The sequence below is a fragment of the Chelonus insularis genome, unplaced genomic scaffold, assembly GCF_013357705.1.
Source record: "Chelonus insularis isolate UGA/USDA-ARS -01 unplaced genomic scaffold, ASM1335770v1 scaffold_277_pilon, whole genome shotgun sequence".
NCBI lineage: Eukaryota > Metazoa > Arthropoda > Insecta > Hymenoptera > Braconidae > Chelonus > Chelonus insularis.
This window is the reverse complement of record NW_023276791.1, coordinates 1,516,972-1,534,973: the sequence shown is the minus strand read 5'-3', so window position 1 is coordinate 1,534,973 and position 18,002 is coordinate 1,516,972. Positions and strand designations below refer to the sequence as shown.

At 30.0% G+C, this 18,002-nt stretch overlaps 1 protein-coding gene across 4 annotated transcripts in view; it reads left to right on the top strand.

The window, feature by feature from the left end:
* LOC118073204 (homeotic protein antennapedia-like) overlaps positions 1-18,002 on the top strand; it is a 116,856-nt gene that overhangs the window by 15,198 nt on the left and 83,656 nt on the right. For 2 of the 4 annotated variants that reach the window (XM_035093564.1, XM_035093554.1), the window contains exon 1: positions 774-1,290. The exons of 1 other annotated variant lie outside the window; for it this stretch is intronic. The gene's annotated coding sequence lies outside the window, so the exon portion shown is untranslated. Of the gene's footprint in view, positions 1-773; positions 1,291-9,818; positions 10,129-18,002 lie in introns of those variants that run through there. One more of the 4 variants, XM_035093556.1, reaches the window with a different exon arrangement.

The following is an 18,002-nucleotide window of genomic DNA, read 5'->3' as shown; positions in this document are numbered from 1 at the left end:
GCTCCATAACAAAAACCAACATGCATACTCCATAGTGAAATTCAAAATAAATTACTAAAAATCTCATCATCATCACAATGAAGGAATTTATCATAAAATTCTCTTCAATTAATAATCATGATAATACGTACCATGATGGTTCCAAACGATAAATTTCCACGATCATCCAGCCGAATATTTTTTATACTGAAATTTATGTAAATTCATCATGAACAAAATTTTTTGACACACGGACTTATGCTTGAAGATAAAGCGAAATAGATGTACGAGGTTCCTTTTTTAGTGTGTAGCATCTTCCTTTCTTCCATATCCAAGTGCTACTCCCGCCATTAACAACGCCCTTGCATATAAATTCTGCAGCGTGGTTGTGTGCGTTAGAGACGATGCGCGTGTTGGGTTAGATCCATCTTCGTTCGACCCATGTGCTCAGTTGGTGGGTTTCTCTTGCTCTTTTGCTCGTTCATCGTTCATCCTGCTTGTTTGTCTATTTCCATCATTCTTGTGCACAGGTAGCTCGTAGTTTATTGGTCTCACTTGGTGGTTTTCTCTTTTTCTCTTTCGTACTCTGTTGGACCGTCGACCGGACAGACCCGAGGTCGAGCTTCGCTGCTGTCGCGGGGGCCGTTCAAGACAGAGACGTACAGGGTGGGGTGTGCGACAAGCACGAGGAGCTCAACGGCACGGAGGTAGCGCCGCGTGGCGGCCCATGGTGGGGACTATCGGCCGTAAACCATTCGCGGTGAACATTTAACTCACGTATTGCCATCCGACAAGTTTGCTTTGGCCCGTGAGAGAGCGTAACGTGAACGCAGACGACCAGTCGGGGTGATAACGTTGAATTTTGTCGTCTACACAACTGTTTTTTATTATTCTGTATTTTATTTATTAATCGTCTCAAACTCTACCCCCCTCCATAATATATATCGTGTTGGTCTTTAATTATTTGGTATTTTTCTCTATACTTACTCTGCATACACTTGTCAAATCTTATTTTCTTTTTTGTGCTAAAGACTGCTTTGAAAAATCCACGTTGCCTACAGTTGCAATAAATAAACACTCGAGAGATTTATGTTTTTGAAATTTTAAACAATTTTTGTTGCTATTAACTGCAAAAATAACTGCCAAGTTTGACGGTTTATATTGCCGGAAGGAAACAGGAGAGAAAAGGACATCTACCATGAAGACTGTTTTATTCAATCACGAAAAGGTCATGACAATAAGAATATGAAGATGTCTACTTTCGCAGTTAATATCGTTTCTACATTGAACTACCGATCTGGCCACCAAAGGGTAAGTCTCATACTTAACCTATTACCTATCATCATTGCGAAATCACATGATTGAGAAAACTGCTGTTTACACTTGAAAGAGCCTTCTTAGTATTGCAATATCGTTATGCTAATAATTATGGATTAATGTTAGAAGTATTCATGCTTAATGCTCAGTTTAGAAGCTGTCTTTCTGCTGTGAGCTACACTCCCGCCAAAAGTTCGACGTCCATGTTCCGACGGATCGTGAAGCATTTTTATTATTTACTTACTGTGAAAACAACTGAACTTATTGACTTATCATTATTTCTTTAATAAATAAACATTAAAAAATATTTTTAAAGTTTTTCAATAGATAATATGTTAAAAAAATTAAATTCAAGTGATATTTTGACAATAAACACTGACAATAAATAGTGTAATTAAAATTATTACTGAAATAATTTTTAAAAATTTGTCCTTGTTTGTTAATATTATTTTTAAGGTTTAATGAAACATAAATAATAATAAAAAATTAATTGACAGTAATGTTATGTAAAATTTTAAAAACTTCTATGGTTAATCTGCAATAACACACCTCATATATTATGTGATTTAAGTAGAAAAAGATTTAACTTGGAAATGAGAATTATAATTTATTAAAATATCTTAAGATAATTTTTTTTACTCTGGAATAAATTTCAAAATAGTCCAGAAAAGCATAGAATTGCGCAGATATATAATTATTTAATTAATTTGCAATTCATTTGCTTAAAATAGTATCAACAAAACATTTATACATGTAGAACAGAGCAAAAAAAAAACATGGTTCACATTTCTTTAAAAGGAGAATATCCTTTGAGAAATTATGACTCAATCGATTCCAAGACTATAATTTCTTAAATGAGCACGTCAATTCTATCATCAAGTTAATTTTATGTGGTTTTTGGATGAAATTAGAATTTCTACCGTCAAAAAGATTCTATCTAATTTCCATTCTGCCATTCATTCATTTTTCGTATTTAGGATTATTGCCAATAATGAAGAAGACTATACTTTAAATTAACGTCAACAAACTGTATATGTAAATGCAATAAGAGTCTATTCCACAGTTAAATAGTGGCCATTAATAAGGATGCGACGGTCGACAGTATTTTCCATGGTATGGTTTCATGTAGTTTCTGCAATTATTGGTTTTTTTATTGTCAATAGTCAATTATATATTTCCACCATCAATTATTAATTCACAACAATTATCAATTAACTCTTTTATCTTATGTCATCTAACATATAATTGAAGTTCCGTATTTTAAAAAAAAAATAAAATGATTCCACGTGATGTTTATTTTTTTTTTATCATGGAGGAAATTATCTGATTCCATGCCAATAGATACTTTTAAAAACACTCATTTTCTCAACTTTATTTTTAGTGAAATGTTTTTTTTTTATTCATTGAATATAATTAAACTTTTATAATGAGAAAAGAAGTGTTAATTGAGTAATTATTTATAACGAATTCAATTGTATAATCGATATTACATAAAACTTGGATTATTATTGGTTTCGGATATTTTCCCAGGAACTTGAAATTACAAATATCTATCTAAAGCCATCTACATTTATCTATAGGTCGTGGTAGACCTTCGAGGATGCACGAAAAGACCATTTCTCATATTAGTTTAGAGAGACATGTTTGAGAAGTCTGTAGAAACCTTTAGGCACTTTACCATCATCAAAGTTCTTGCAAATAAGTACAATGTAATTTCTTCTTATTTTTATCTTGAAACTGAGCTTATCAACATTTTTGTGCTTCATAAACTTTTTATGGGATTATTAATAATCTCTTACTTGCCATTTTTTATCACCTTCAATACAAATCAAATAAGTTCAAAGTCTAATAAAGTTCCAAGGGAACATAATTCTCTATGTAGTCAAAGTCTTATTATTCTCACTTACCATTAATCATTTAACTTCGTTATTTACTATAAACTCGTGGTGAGATAAGATAATGGTTCGTTACTGTAAATCTGTTAGTAAAATTATTAAAATTAATTTACTTTGATGATAATAATAAAGTTAATTATTTTATGAAACTTATATCTTAGTTATGATGTATAATAATTATAAAGATGAATTTCTTATTTCAAAAGTGATGTGTATATTACTTGGCCAATTTTCCTAGTTGCTTTTGAGAAGAGAAAAAAATAAAATTTGTCTATGGCCATTTGTCAAAAGTGCACTATTTTTGTTGTGCGCGTAATGTCTTTAATCATAATTAATTAGCGGCGCAGTGCTGTGGTCACTGCGGAGCGCATGCACAAACGTACTGCAGTGATGAAAAATTTATGCAAGCCGTTTCTGAATCACATGTTTCTATATATACATATGTGCAAACTATACGTATTGAGAATAAAATATGAACGTTAATTTAAATTACATTTTATTTTACTCTTATTAGACAAATAAAGAATTATTTATTTTGATTATGTTGATATTGATAAATGATAAGATTAAGTGATGAGCAAACATTAGATTTAAAACACTTTGATTCCGATTTCCAAATGTGTAGTTTAATGCGAATATTATGATTATTATGAAGTGGCAACAACTTGTCATGATATGAACGATCTTATGGATTTACGTTGTTTGAAGTCGTAGCTAAGTTTAAATCTTCCTACCTAGGGACCACTAATTATCATGAATTTATCGCTTGTGACTTGGTATAATGTTTCATTGATCCCACTTTCATCGTCTAGGCTTGATTTTGGAAACATGATCGGTCCATGACACCGTACTAGTTTTTTTCAGACGATTAATGGATTTGTTTTACGCAATTAGTCAATTTTAATGCTATTAAATCGTTTTTTAATGGTATTTTAAATCTTCTTTATTTGTTTGAGGTGTTAAAAAAAAGTAATTATTTTTTAAAAATAACAGTGAATCTTTTTTCTCAGTTATTTATATTAAATAGTCGTAAATAATATCGTTGAATGCATTGCAAATAATTATTTGATTTTTATCTATTCCATTTATTTAGAAGAATGAGATAAAAATCTCAATAAATTTGCACGAAATAATGAATATTTTGAATTATTAATAATCATAATTAGACTGTTTATTCGTTTTTTTTAAATGTAATAAAAAAATTTTAATTAGAAGAATAGATAGTTAAGTAAACACCTTGATAAATATGATGAGTTTTAGTAGATAACCTTAATAAATTTTTTTATAGCAAATGTAAATTTGTAATATTGTTATAAATTATTTGATGCAATTTTTTAATTTATTTAACAAAACAATAATAATAATTGTAAAGACGAGAGCAAAGGATTGGAAAAAAAATCTGCTGAAAAGGAGTAAATCATTGTATCGTTGACTGAATATGAAATGAATTTGAAAGTAATAAAAAGGAACTTGTTCGATGTAACTCAATCGGGCAATTCACTCGGTAGATTTACCACGAGAAATTGGCCATTTCGGAAATCGTTTACGACAGGGATCGCACCCTGTTCTCGAGTGGTATATGTCTCAGTTAGATGTTGAAACATCATATAAACAGAGATAGGGAGTAATACGAAGACATGAAATAATGGCGATGACGCGTTAGCGGTCCCATTCGTTCCCTAAGCGCGCGGCCGAGAGAGTTAGTTTTATGAGTATTTAAATGCGCCATCCCCACCGCTATATAATGGCATCAAGACCGTCGGATCGCGAACAACATGCTTTCTATCTTCTCAATTTGATATCTCCTCCAATGATTATGTTTTTCATTCATTTCTTTTTATTATCTTTAATTTATTTTTTCATCTATTATCTTGCATATATTTATCATACTTTATTCATACCTATTTTTATTTAACACTTTTTTGCACATGACTTTCAATTTAAATAAATTCAAAATAATTTTAACAATTTTTATTTACCCAAGACTTATTGCTGGTTGAAGAAAATTAAAACAAAATTTTGTTATTTATTTTAAACAAATATTGAAAATTGGTGGAGTGAGGTGTTAAATGCAAAAATAATTGAAAAACTACGTACTAACTGTGAAAAAGCAAATTCTGTTTGATGGCTACAGCACAAAATCTGAAAAAATCAGAAATGTAAAAAGCTTGGACAAAAAAAAAGCCAAAACTGCCAACAATTGGATCACTTTTTCCGGCGTAAATATAGGCGGCTGCAACTAGAGGATACGAACACCGTTATGTTCTAACGCACGACGTGTCACGGAGTTTTTGTACTAATGGACGTTTTTTTTTACAACTATTTGTAATTTACGACGGGTTTCATGGTCAGGGACGTATCTTGCCACGGAACCTTTACCTGATTCCTGCTTTGGTCAACTGAAGGTTGAATACAGGTGATGCAATGAGACTTCGACCTTGTTCAAAAAATATTATGCATCCCCGTCTTTAGCTTTGGTGACATTTAGGGGAAGTTTTCTTTAGTGAGGAAATTTTTTTACATGCGTGAAACGTTGTTTGTAAATTTATTCATTTTCGTTCGATTGAACTCGATTGAATATTTTTAACTTATCACTGGAATTTTTTCCAAAAAAAATCATGATAAAAGTGATAAATATAAGGGAAAATGAGATGAAAAATTATGAAAAAAATTTTATACGATATATTTTTTTTTAATTATTAGAGATAATGCCAAGAAAAATGTCTTATCATGAATCAAATCAATTTGTTCAAAAATGTATACTCAATTTAAAATCTAATTTTTATTAAAAATACTTCCAGAAGGTACTTAATTTATGAGAATTTTATGAGACTAATAATAATATTTCGTTTATACAATTATTTACTGTTCAAAAAAATATAGATTTATTGTTTCTTATAATTCAATATTGATTTGCTAAATTAATTGAATTAAAAATATTCTCATTTTTTTATAGATACTTTTAGTATATTACGTTTTGTTGCCAGTATTTTTTCATACCCATTATTATAACAATAAATTGAAAAAATTATTTATATTAGTTTTTGACGTTCTACAAGGCTTTTAAAGTTAATATTAAATTTACAAAAAAATTTTGACCACGACAAAATCAAGTGTACTTAAAATAAAAGAGTTAAAATATTTTAAACACATGGTATATCCGATTCGATACTCTTTTATACTGAAAGCACACGAATGTACTTAGCGTACCGGATCAGTTCAGACAAAACATAGGTACTCAATGATGTCATCAAGGAGTGTCACGACGTGGCAAAGGTTGTTTCAGGTTAGCTACTATAGATTCATTCTATCTTACAGCAATTCTATGCTGATGATCTTATGATGCAAACATTATTGTTCAACTCTTATCTCACGTACTGTAGTTTTATTACGTAAAACTAAGAATTGGCAAGCTGAAATAATTTATGTCCATCCTAAAATGTGAGACTTTCAATTTTTCCTGAGATAAACATCTTAAAAATTATAAACAACGTAAGCTAAAAAAATAGACTGAGAAAATTCCTTCATGCTAGACTCCACAATAGAATTTTCCATTTTTAACATTCCACAGCTGATAATGTTATAAATGATTCGATTAAATTGCTATTTATTGCTGATTACAAACTCGATAAATATTTCATTGCAAATAAGATTTAAATTAGTCTAGTGAGTATTAATTTATAAAGTAGAGAGTTATGATTTTCACATACTTAACTTTATCAAATTGTTAAAATATATGATGTTACAGTGATTGATGAGAGCATTAATGCTAAGTATAGGTTTAATAAAATACATATTCCACTAATTGCATGTTACAAGTATTTACATTATACCATTCAATTTGCATTTATGTTTTATTGATTGGTTTCCAAGATGTATAACTATATTATAAAAAAACTATGACACAGTAGTTCATGTCATATAAATATTATTTATTATTAATACTCATAAAAATCAGTAGCATTTTATTTCAATTACCAACAATTTATTACATCAAATAACACTTAATTTTTTCTTTGCATAAATGCAAACATTTTTCTGTATAATTATTCTTGAAAATTAAAAATATTACTTAAGATTCGAACACTGGCCACTACTTTCTATTTTTTCGTCAAGGCCTTAATTTTGCAGAATTAAAAAAAATTTCAATTTCATATCTTGTTAATTTCTCCAGTTATTTTCATATTTAATTAATAAAAATTCATTAATAACAATTTTGTATCATAAAAAAATCATTTACACTCATTGCTGACTGATTACAAACATTTATTACAATAAATTATTATAAATGCTCATCATAAAAAACGCCCCTTTTGATAAATAATTAATAACTCACACTTAGAAATCATTAATCATTTTTCCATTTAATAAAATATTTTTTTTTTTTTACATTTATACTATCGCAAGCATCACGCGTTAAACTTCTTTTTAATCATTAAATCTCTTATTTACTTCATTATATGACCAATTATGGAATCCTTTAATAACTATACATATATGTACATATTTGTAAGTGATCATAGTTCAGTGAGCTGTGTAATAATTGTACTTCACGAAAGTGGATCATGGCTTCGTGGTAAATTAAAAAAAAAAAAAGCTCAAAGTAAGAGGAACATTTTTTTTGTCTTGTTACCACACATATGTATAAAGTGATTCGATAAAGTCGTTAAGATCGATAAGAAATGTTATGTAGGTGCCTATCGCGACGGGACCAATACGATGACGATATCATTGATGACGATGATATGCAGGCAAACGAGTGTATATTGCAACTAACAAGAGGGTCCCAAAACAGAGAACTACATCTTCCTTACGCAGATTCTCTAACTCTTAATATCTTCCTTTCTTATTCACCCTTTTTTTTTTTTCTTCATTTATTTTATTCTCTTAACTTCGCTGTATTTACGCATACCCGTTCCACTCAACGACCAGGCTTAATTAAGCGTTCAAGAGATGAAACTGGTTTTCGATCTCTTGCATCTACTCCGGTGTGCTCCTTGTTCTTTCACAACAGTTGTCCTGTGAACCAATAGCATCTAATCTTTGGTAAAAAAGTCATTGCCACATGGGGTTGCTTTGACAGACAAAATCATTTTGAAATGATCAATTACATGATCGTTAATTTCTTCCATGTCTTGTAGGTACCTTACTTAGAAATAGTTCACTTCATCAAGTGACGCTTTAGCTGTAGAGTAGGTACTAGTTAACAAAGTAACGAGCCGTAAACTCATAATCCAACAATAGCTCAAGATACGTATAAAGATGTACGTGATTAACACGCATGAGGCACTAAATTAAAACATTTGTTTAGTGTTTTTTGAAGCTACTTATAAGGTGTTACGAAAAAAATAAATAACAAAAAATCCAAATGTCTTGCGTGATGATTTTCTATATGGACTTCGTATGGATCTTCAAGGTATATCAAAAGGAACATAAACTATCACTTCTTTTATCATTTTACACGATCGCTATAAAGTACCAAGTCATAACTCTTGTATTTATAGTCCAGTTTGTGTTGGATTCATTTCAAGTAATCTTTGTTTTATTTATTTGAATTTTGTTACTTCTATTCGGTGTTGGAGGGGATTAATCAATAATGATTTATTAATAATTGATGGATTGTTATAAGTAATAATAATTGTAATGGTTTTGTAGAGTGGTTGATAATCCAAGCTGAATAAATTATTGAAATGCAAATGATACAAATATTCTATGAATTATTAATTATGGTACCTAGAGCATAAGTAATTAATTGACATAATTAACTGAATTTGAATAATTGTTTTAATTGAAAATAACTTTATAAAATTGAAATGTAGGTCTTAAAGGATTATTCTAGATTGGAGTAATGATGACTTTGAAAAATTTTAAACTCATTTATAAGATTTTTTTTCACTCTAATAAGATGATATATGATTTTTTAATTAATAATAATTAAATATTGTTTCAAGATATTTTTAATTAACATTTAATTACAATTTTTTTATGAATTTAAATTCCACTGTAGTAAATTGAAGAAAACTTGAAAAACTTGATGAAAAATATTTTATAAATTTCTATGTATTCAATTAGTTCGATAAAATACGTTTATGGAATACAGAATGATTTTAAAAAGTAAATAGTTTTTCGGAAAAAATATAAATAAATAAAGTTGTCTGGTTATTTCCTTTTACGGATTAACCACTAGTGGCGGTTTCGTCTTCTTTGAACGTATTCTTCTATTGAGACTTTGAAAACAAACTCATAACTTACTTCAACTTTTGATAGTATGATGGAAATAAAAGATAACTCCATTGAAGGACATTCGTACTTTGATTCTGATGTAAATATACATCACACATTGAGTGTATCTTTGGTTGTATAGTAATCAGCATATCAGGGATAGTAAGCGAGAGAAGTGAATAGAGATGCCTCTATGGAAGGAGTAGAACTAATAGACAGTCGGAGAATGGATTCTTAACTCGTTGGAAATACGAAGGAGGGATACAGTGACTAAGTGTAGGTGTAAAGGTACGCTTATATGTTCGATGATTGAGGAGGTAAGAGAAGGAGTGGTCAGGCGTTGTGTGACCTATTCCTTTCTGCGTCGTATCACAGTGCATTATGGCTGCTTGGCAAGAGTCTTAACCTGCTGGACCAAATCTCGTGTATTCAATTTGTTCACTGACAAAATCAGTCATTGTTACTTGTAGCAATTTACAACTGACAATCGAGTGCATTAAATCTATTTACTACACGATAACCAAGTGTTTCAGTCGAGTGTTAAATGCTGTGTTAAATAATTCATGGTTTTTTTTAACATTTAAAAATACATAGCCTAAATGTGGATACTTTTTAAAGTGGATTTAATATTGAATTAAAATAGAAACTAACTTGAGTTTTGGAGTTATTTTTTTAATCTCATATTAACATGGAATTATCAAAACAATTTTCCATTGTAAGTTTTTATATTTTCTTATCAATAATTTAGAGTAAAATTATCACTAGTCAAATATTATATTTATCATTTATTCTTTTAGATTAATCAACGTAAACTTAGATAGTGTTTATTTTTAACAGGAAAAATATTTATTGATATTTTTTGATCGAATAAAATGACGAAATAATTGATTATTTATATAAATCATATTACTTATGTAAATAATAGTGATCAGAGTGCATAGGATGTGATTTTTATAAATGATTATTTTAATGTAAAGCATAAAATAGACATTAAAGTTTGTATTATTTAAATTTCATTAATATTGTTTGTATTAAATTCTCCAAAAGTATAGGGTAGACAACAGTGGGCTACAATTATTATTGATGTGAAATTAAAAAGAGATTGTCAGTGCTTACTTATATATATCTATAGTATCATAATATTGCAAATTACAAATCATAGGGTAACAATCATATGCTAATTTTGATGGTCTAATTCAGGAAATGACAGTTGTCGAGTAAATTATATCTTGCCATTTACCATCATTCAATTACTAGTAGACGCTATATTTAAAGAAATTAGTTAGATATATTATCAATAAGTCTTTCATGTGATCAATGATATATTGAGGTAAAATCATAAAATTTATCAAAAATCGTCGTAATCAATTACTTTTATATTTGGACCAGTTGGTCCCCATAACTCTGATGTAGGCGTGCGCTTAGAAGGGATGGAAATAAGACAGAAGTGAGATAGAAGCAAATAGAGCGAGACAAACCAACCGGTTGGAGACTTTGGCGACCGCCATACCATCTTCCCTCTTTCGCCTCTCACTTATTCTTTGCTTCTCCGTAGAGGAAAGACTTGCAAGCGTGCATCTTATATGTATACATCGATCCTTAGGTCCCTCTCTTCCTCTTTCTCTCGATTTTTCTCTTCTCATCCAACGTTGCTTGTACAGTTTTATCCATTTTTTTTTTATTTTCTCTGATTAAAAAATTTTTACTCTTATTAATTTTCTCTTGTATTTTCATTTTTGCAAGGCATTATTTTTATTTTCATCACCGAAAATACTCTATTCCATTTGCCCTTCGAGACACAACTCTCCGTCCTGTCGAGACACGGTTCACGCTAAACGAGGTCACGAGTTCATCGTCAGCATCGTGAAACCTTTTATTTTTGTAAGCACGAGAATCCTTTTCGTTAAAGCAATTATTCTTGTTGATACTTGTCTCTTTTTCATGTGCTTGTTTTTAGTCACTTTCAAATATCTTGATTTATTCCTTGACTAAAAATTCGTAAAGAAAAGTGACAGTGATATAAACGAGTATCCTCAACAAATGCATAATACGATGAGTACATTTTTATTCAAGACGTATTTATCAAAAGACATCTCGTTGCTAGGTTGGAAAAGAATTGCATTTTTTAATCATTATCATTCTTATACTTTCTGTAGATGACTTGGTGCAATAAATTAGATAAGGACTAAATCGTTTGTGCGCGGAAGTCTTGAACGAGACGCTTCGAGTACCACGTGCACTCGGGATAGTCCCGGTTCTTGAACAGTGTATAACTTGGCAGCACGAAAACGCAGGTGAACATTGGTTTCCACTTCCGCCTAGCATTTGCTGTGTGTATACTATTCAACTTAATCATTTAGTCAATCACCTATTTGCACTTAAAGTGTAACCAGTAACTGGCAGTAACAATTTTATTCTCAATTGAACTACTCAACACATTTTAATTTATACTTGAAAAGAAAATAATATTTATTTCTTTTTTTCTCAAGTTATTTGTGAATTAAAATGAAAGAAGCAATTAATTAATGTCATAATAATGAATTTTATAATTAAAAAAACCATTTCTTCTGTTTAATAAGAGCGTAATAATTATGAGAATGCTGTTCTCAAATTAGTTTTATCATGTAGGAAGTTAATTCAGATATGATAACAGTTCTATTTATTTTTCTAAAACATTCTGAAGAATCTGATTAAATGTTGAAAAAGTTTCGTGTTATTCCGATTGCATTACGGGATGTATTCGACTTTGTAGACAGACACGCGAGCATGCGCAGTCACGTAGGTAGTTGACGATTAAAAGTGCGTAACGCGTGCGTGTACAGTTCGAAATCCAAACGCGTGTAAATCCTTATTCTATTCCTTATATATGCCATAAGGATTTATAAGAAAAAATACAAAAGCACATACGCATTATCGGTACTTGGATATTTGTTCCATAGCAACATCTTGGCTGAACTGATTAACATACAGTTAGATTCTATATATAAGCAGTTAAGTATATGTACTTAGGTATGAGTTAATACACTGTTATCTAAATTTCATTTATATAATGCGTATGTGTATGATGTAAATATTTGATAGAATGTAGTACTCTTTAAATAAAAAAATTACTCGTCGATTACATGCATTAAATTAATACACTTAAGATCATTATTCAATATGGAGATTTTAGATATTAAATTTTATTTTAATAATCTTATCGAGTTTCTATTTTATTATGTTTATTAATGCAATTTATATCGGTCGTAAATCATTACTTTAAACAATAAAAAAAAACATTTAATATAAAATTTAAAAATCAAGGGAATTTTTATATCATTTTTTTTTCTATGCAGATTGAAAAATAAAAAATTGTAAATTGTTCTGAAGTAGTTTCGAAAGTAAACATAGCAAGCTCAAGAGTACTTATTATTTAATTAAAGAAATTCATATCAATCAAAGTCCCATTCATTCATTGGCAGTAATCAGCAATTTATTAAAGAATAATTAATATATTAATTTATTTATTCACATAAATATTATTTATGATTTTAGAAAGTATATTGAGACAAAGTATAAATGGTAAGGTAGCAAAACAAAAATTATTAATTGCAATGTTATGGTGATAGTTCGTTAATTAATGGTTATATAAACGTTTGTAGCAGATACAATAAAATTAGTACAAAATGAATTGACTGTCAATATCTCTCAAGTAATTTCTTGTTATTTTATGAACCATAAAATCTTCACATGGTACATAAACATGATGGCAAGAATAAAATGTTATATATCGCTAATAACTTTATCACGTGTGCTGAAATCGATTATTATGTAATGTAAAATCATATATGATTATTTTCATACTGAGTTCAAATATCTTCTAGTTTATTTCATTTCTATAAGGTATTTTTACTCACACTAAATACCTTATAAATTCACTTAAATTACTTATTAATTTATACATGCATTATATAAAAATATTTATTCAATTATTTGAGAAAAAAAAATCAATTTGAAATTGAAATAAAAATTTTTTATAACAATTTTTCGAATTCTATCACGTACAGGCTGGCAAGATTTTAACATCACAGTAATACGATACTGAATGTGATGTAAAATCACCGGCTATTACCCTCCATCTTCATATTGCCACACCAGATAAAACTGGTGTGCAGTTTAGTAACAAAACGACGATACAAAACAACGTTCTCTGTATAGTCTACACTGGCGGTGGCACCAGCATGGTGAGCTTATATTCACCTGCCTTTCGATGGGACCCAAAAGAGACTTATTCACTCCCTCTCCTTTTAGTGTCCGCGTATATCGTGCAAGAGGGTCTTGTAACCGGCTTTGCAGCATATCACCCTTTGTGCGGGTGACTCTATGCTGGTTCCTTTTACTCTGTAGTCTTGTCACGCATTATACCTTTCTTTCTTCCTAACCCACCTTAGCACATACGGAGGCATGTTGCACAGCTACAGTAGTTCTATCTCGCAGATTTATTCGATGAATACCGTCGCCCACTTTTAAACATCGTCGCTCACATTTGCTGAAATACAGAGATAAAAACTCCTTAAGGACTTTGTTTCTTCCTGGTGTATTTTCATTTGGATTCTTGTGAAGTAGAATTTATGTTTCAAAATATGTAATAAAATTGGGTCAATTGATGTTGGTGTTGGAGTTTAAGTTGTTACTTAAAAAACATCGTAAACGTTAGTGTTTATCAAGTGATATTTAAATAATGATGAGTTATTTTCTTTGATAAAAAAATTAATAAATGAAAATAAGATGTAATTGACTTGAAAAAATGTTTTTTTTTTTTTTACTCTTAAGTGATATTGTGTTGATGTGCAAGATAAAGAATGATTCCAGACTATTCTAAATTTTTTTTAATCTTCAAAAGGTAGTAGTTTTTTTCTCCACGTGAAACAAATGAGTGAATAAAAACAAAAAAAAAAATGATAAAAAGCACCAAGTGAACGCATATATGTTCCGTAACAAGCATTGCTTCATCCTTCATATCCTTGGTACGCTGCATAGTCAGGAGCAAAGTATTACGCTGATACCGTATTACTGCTTTCAGCTTCAATCGAATAGGATTTTCCTTGAGATCTCCAGTCACGATCATTCCTTAGTCTGAACGCACTTCATGAATAATATGCATCAGTTTGTTACATAAATTAGAGATAACCTCATTATTAATAGGAACTTTTGCAATTTTTTGATAAATTACGTTTACTAAAAACATGCATTAATATTCTTTAAACCTACACAGATTTTATTTGCCAAGCCATTATCATCATCAATTTAAGTTACAATACTTTCTAACGAATTCTATTAGCAATAGCATTAAATATTCAAGAAAAATAACCTTATCTATTAGTTATCTTAACAATTGAATTATTCTAAAACAGTCATTTTTTTTTCGTCATTTATTGTCGAGTGCATAAATTATTCTGGAGTGAATAAATAATTGAAAAATGAAGCTAAGCTTGAAGTAGACATAGAAGATAAATATTTTGTTGTTGAAATAGATTTAGATCAGCTGATGTCTATTTCTGCAATAGTCTGAATTTTTTTGAAGGATGAAAATTAAAAATTCCCTGTTGAGTGAATTATAGACCAAATTTCTAATCTGATGCAACAATAGTGTTTTTCCCAGTGTGCAATAAAGTGTGTACAAAAAGATAAAAATGGTAAATATCTACAAATTTATACATACATACATATCGGCTGAAGATTAAAACTATGTAGCATCTCACATAAATATGTAGGTACGGTCTTTTGTTTCGTCTTCATGATTTAGGAGTCTTTCGTTTTTTCTTTACGTTATTTCTCTGTCTTATCTCCTGCACCCTCTTGAAGAAAAGGTCCCTGGTGGATAATGTCCATCCATACTCCCAATCTGTCAGAGCCTCCCCCACGCTGAGAGACTTACAGTCGAGCATTGTTACATAAATATGGAAAAGGTTGTTGATTCATGCATGAGGATGGCTGAGTTGCGTTGTCTTGTCCGACGAGCCGTGAAACTGATGCATTTGAATCTCTTGCCGATTCAACGTATAGTCGCACGAGTTTGTTATACATATAAGAAACGCGCGCGAGTGTCTCTCGTATATTATTGGCCGTGTGCGAGCGCATGCGGCCTATTCAGGTTCATCTTAAACATCTTATCCATGGACCAACACGCTCATAAGATTGCAATGGACTTATGCTACCAGTTTGTCTCGTCGTCAGGTTGAAATACATCCTTATTGCAATGGAGATAAGCGATGAGGCTTAAAAGATATTGGAGTGTTGTATTTTTAACTTTTAAATATATACCTCTAGGGTTAGATATATTTGCTGGCAATGCATAAATATATACGAGAGTTTAAATTGATTGGATTGCTTTGAAGACCTTGACCAATTTATTTTACAATGAACCTAACAGAATTATTGGTTTGTTTGCATTTGATTTCTTCATTTTAATTTTTTATTTTTATTTCAAGTAACTATTGAGAAAATAAATTATGTTAGTAAATTCTGCATTACTTGGCCAGTAAATAAGTAGATAAATATTTATTGTCTTAATAAATTATTTTAATTTTTGATCAAAAATAAAATTTATGTGAAAATTTTCTCAACAAATATTTTTTAAAATTGAAGATAAAAATTTAAATAGTTAAATTGAAAGTTCAAAAGAGAAATCAGTTTGTTAAGAAAAAAAAAATGGAGATACAAATCAATAAAGTTACCATTGTTGGAATGTTTTTGCTGAGATTAGCAAAAAATATTTTGAATTAATCATAAGTGTAGCATGTCTTCCTTAAACTTTTTATTCCATTCTATCCATTATTCATAATAAAACTTTTTCTTTAAAATTTTTTCAACATAGATAGGATTTTTTCTAAGCTCCATTGATTGCAACTGATGCATTAAGTATTCCGTATAATTGTGGGAAAAATTCCAGCGTTTACTACTTACTTTTATCAATCTTATTTTCTTAGATTTATATGAGATGTTTCATTCTTGCAGCTACGTTTGATTCTGTATCTTTACGAACGTGTGCCTTTTGCGAGTCATGTCCTGTTTTCTGCACACTCGCGCTTCCTCAGTGCGTGTAACGATCGTCTATCGTTATCTGGCGCGAATATCTTGGCATACAACTGTCTATGGTACGGTCTGAATTTCATAGTGTGTTCATGTATTGAGAAAGAGCAACATACCAACACTTTTCAATGTCAAAGTACTATTTCAATAAAATTTCTTCTCAGTCATTAATTAATGTCAATTAATTATTATTGAAATTTTATTTAATCAACTTTAAATCTTTCTATGAATTACTTTTTCAAAATCAAAATTCAAATAGACTATCACTCTGATTCAATTTTTCACCAATTCATCTTTGCATTTAAAAATTTTCATTCAAAGAATAATAAGAAAATATTCGTTAATTAATTTAAAAATAATTCATGCATTAGAAGGAGATAATTATTTGTTTAAATACAATGAACTAAATCAAATTGATGGGTTTAATATTTGAAGAATTAGTCCAGTGACAATGATTTAAGGAAATTAAAAAATCATTCAGTCGCCAATAAAAGAAAAAAAAGACAAATAAAATAAACACAAAGTAAAATAAAATGTGGATAATGAAAAGAGAAATCGAAAGAGGGAAATTCCCAAGAGACTATGGAGAATGGTATCCAAAGTCGTTTCTTACTTTAAGCCTCCTGGAGAGAGCAATAACACGGGAATCAGGTGAAATGGCTCCCTTGCCGTCAACAACAGACCACATCCCTGAAATCAAGACGCGTGGAATCCGTTCAAAAATAATTCCCACAGACAACTTAAGAGTATCTAGAGACTTTTTATTCAGTGGAATTTATTTCACGAAATGCACAAATATTCAATTGATTGGTGTGACGATTGATTGTGCCGCTCATAGCAATTGTCATGAGTTATGTCATCGTGTAAATTTGGATGTGATGTCTTGAGATAGAAGACATGTTATTAGCAGAGATGCGTGGAGTTTTACTTGTGACAAGTAGAGACCGAAACATGGATGATAGATCCCCGTCAATTATGGAAGCAACATCGTATTGTTTTACCGATGTCCATAGACAACATTGATGGATGGATTCTGACATCAAGTAGAGTTGCTTTCTTGTGGCCGCTGCAGGTGAACTTTACAGCCATTTGAAATTTGCAGAATGCGTTGTATTTATCACTGTATGTTTGGAGATGACTACTTTCTATAGAAACTTTGTATTTTATTAATCTAATCAGTGAAATTATCATTGAAAGTCTTATATTTTCTAATGTCCATAATTTCATTATTATCAGCAAGTCATTTAACCTTTCACTGAAATTTAACTGCAAAAATCTTGATAAAAACATTTTTCCTGAGTTTATAACTCAATTAAATCACTGTTTAGGAATGACACATTGAATATGAGATTGATAAATAATTTTTAAGTGTTGTAATTAATGTACGTATGCAAAAAGTGACACCACGACTGATGGAACCATCTGTTCCAAGCATTTTTGTCAGTCATAAGCTTTACTTGTCAGCTGACACTTAATATAACAGATATATCCTGCTCCAAAGATCAAACATGAGTTTAT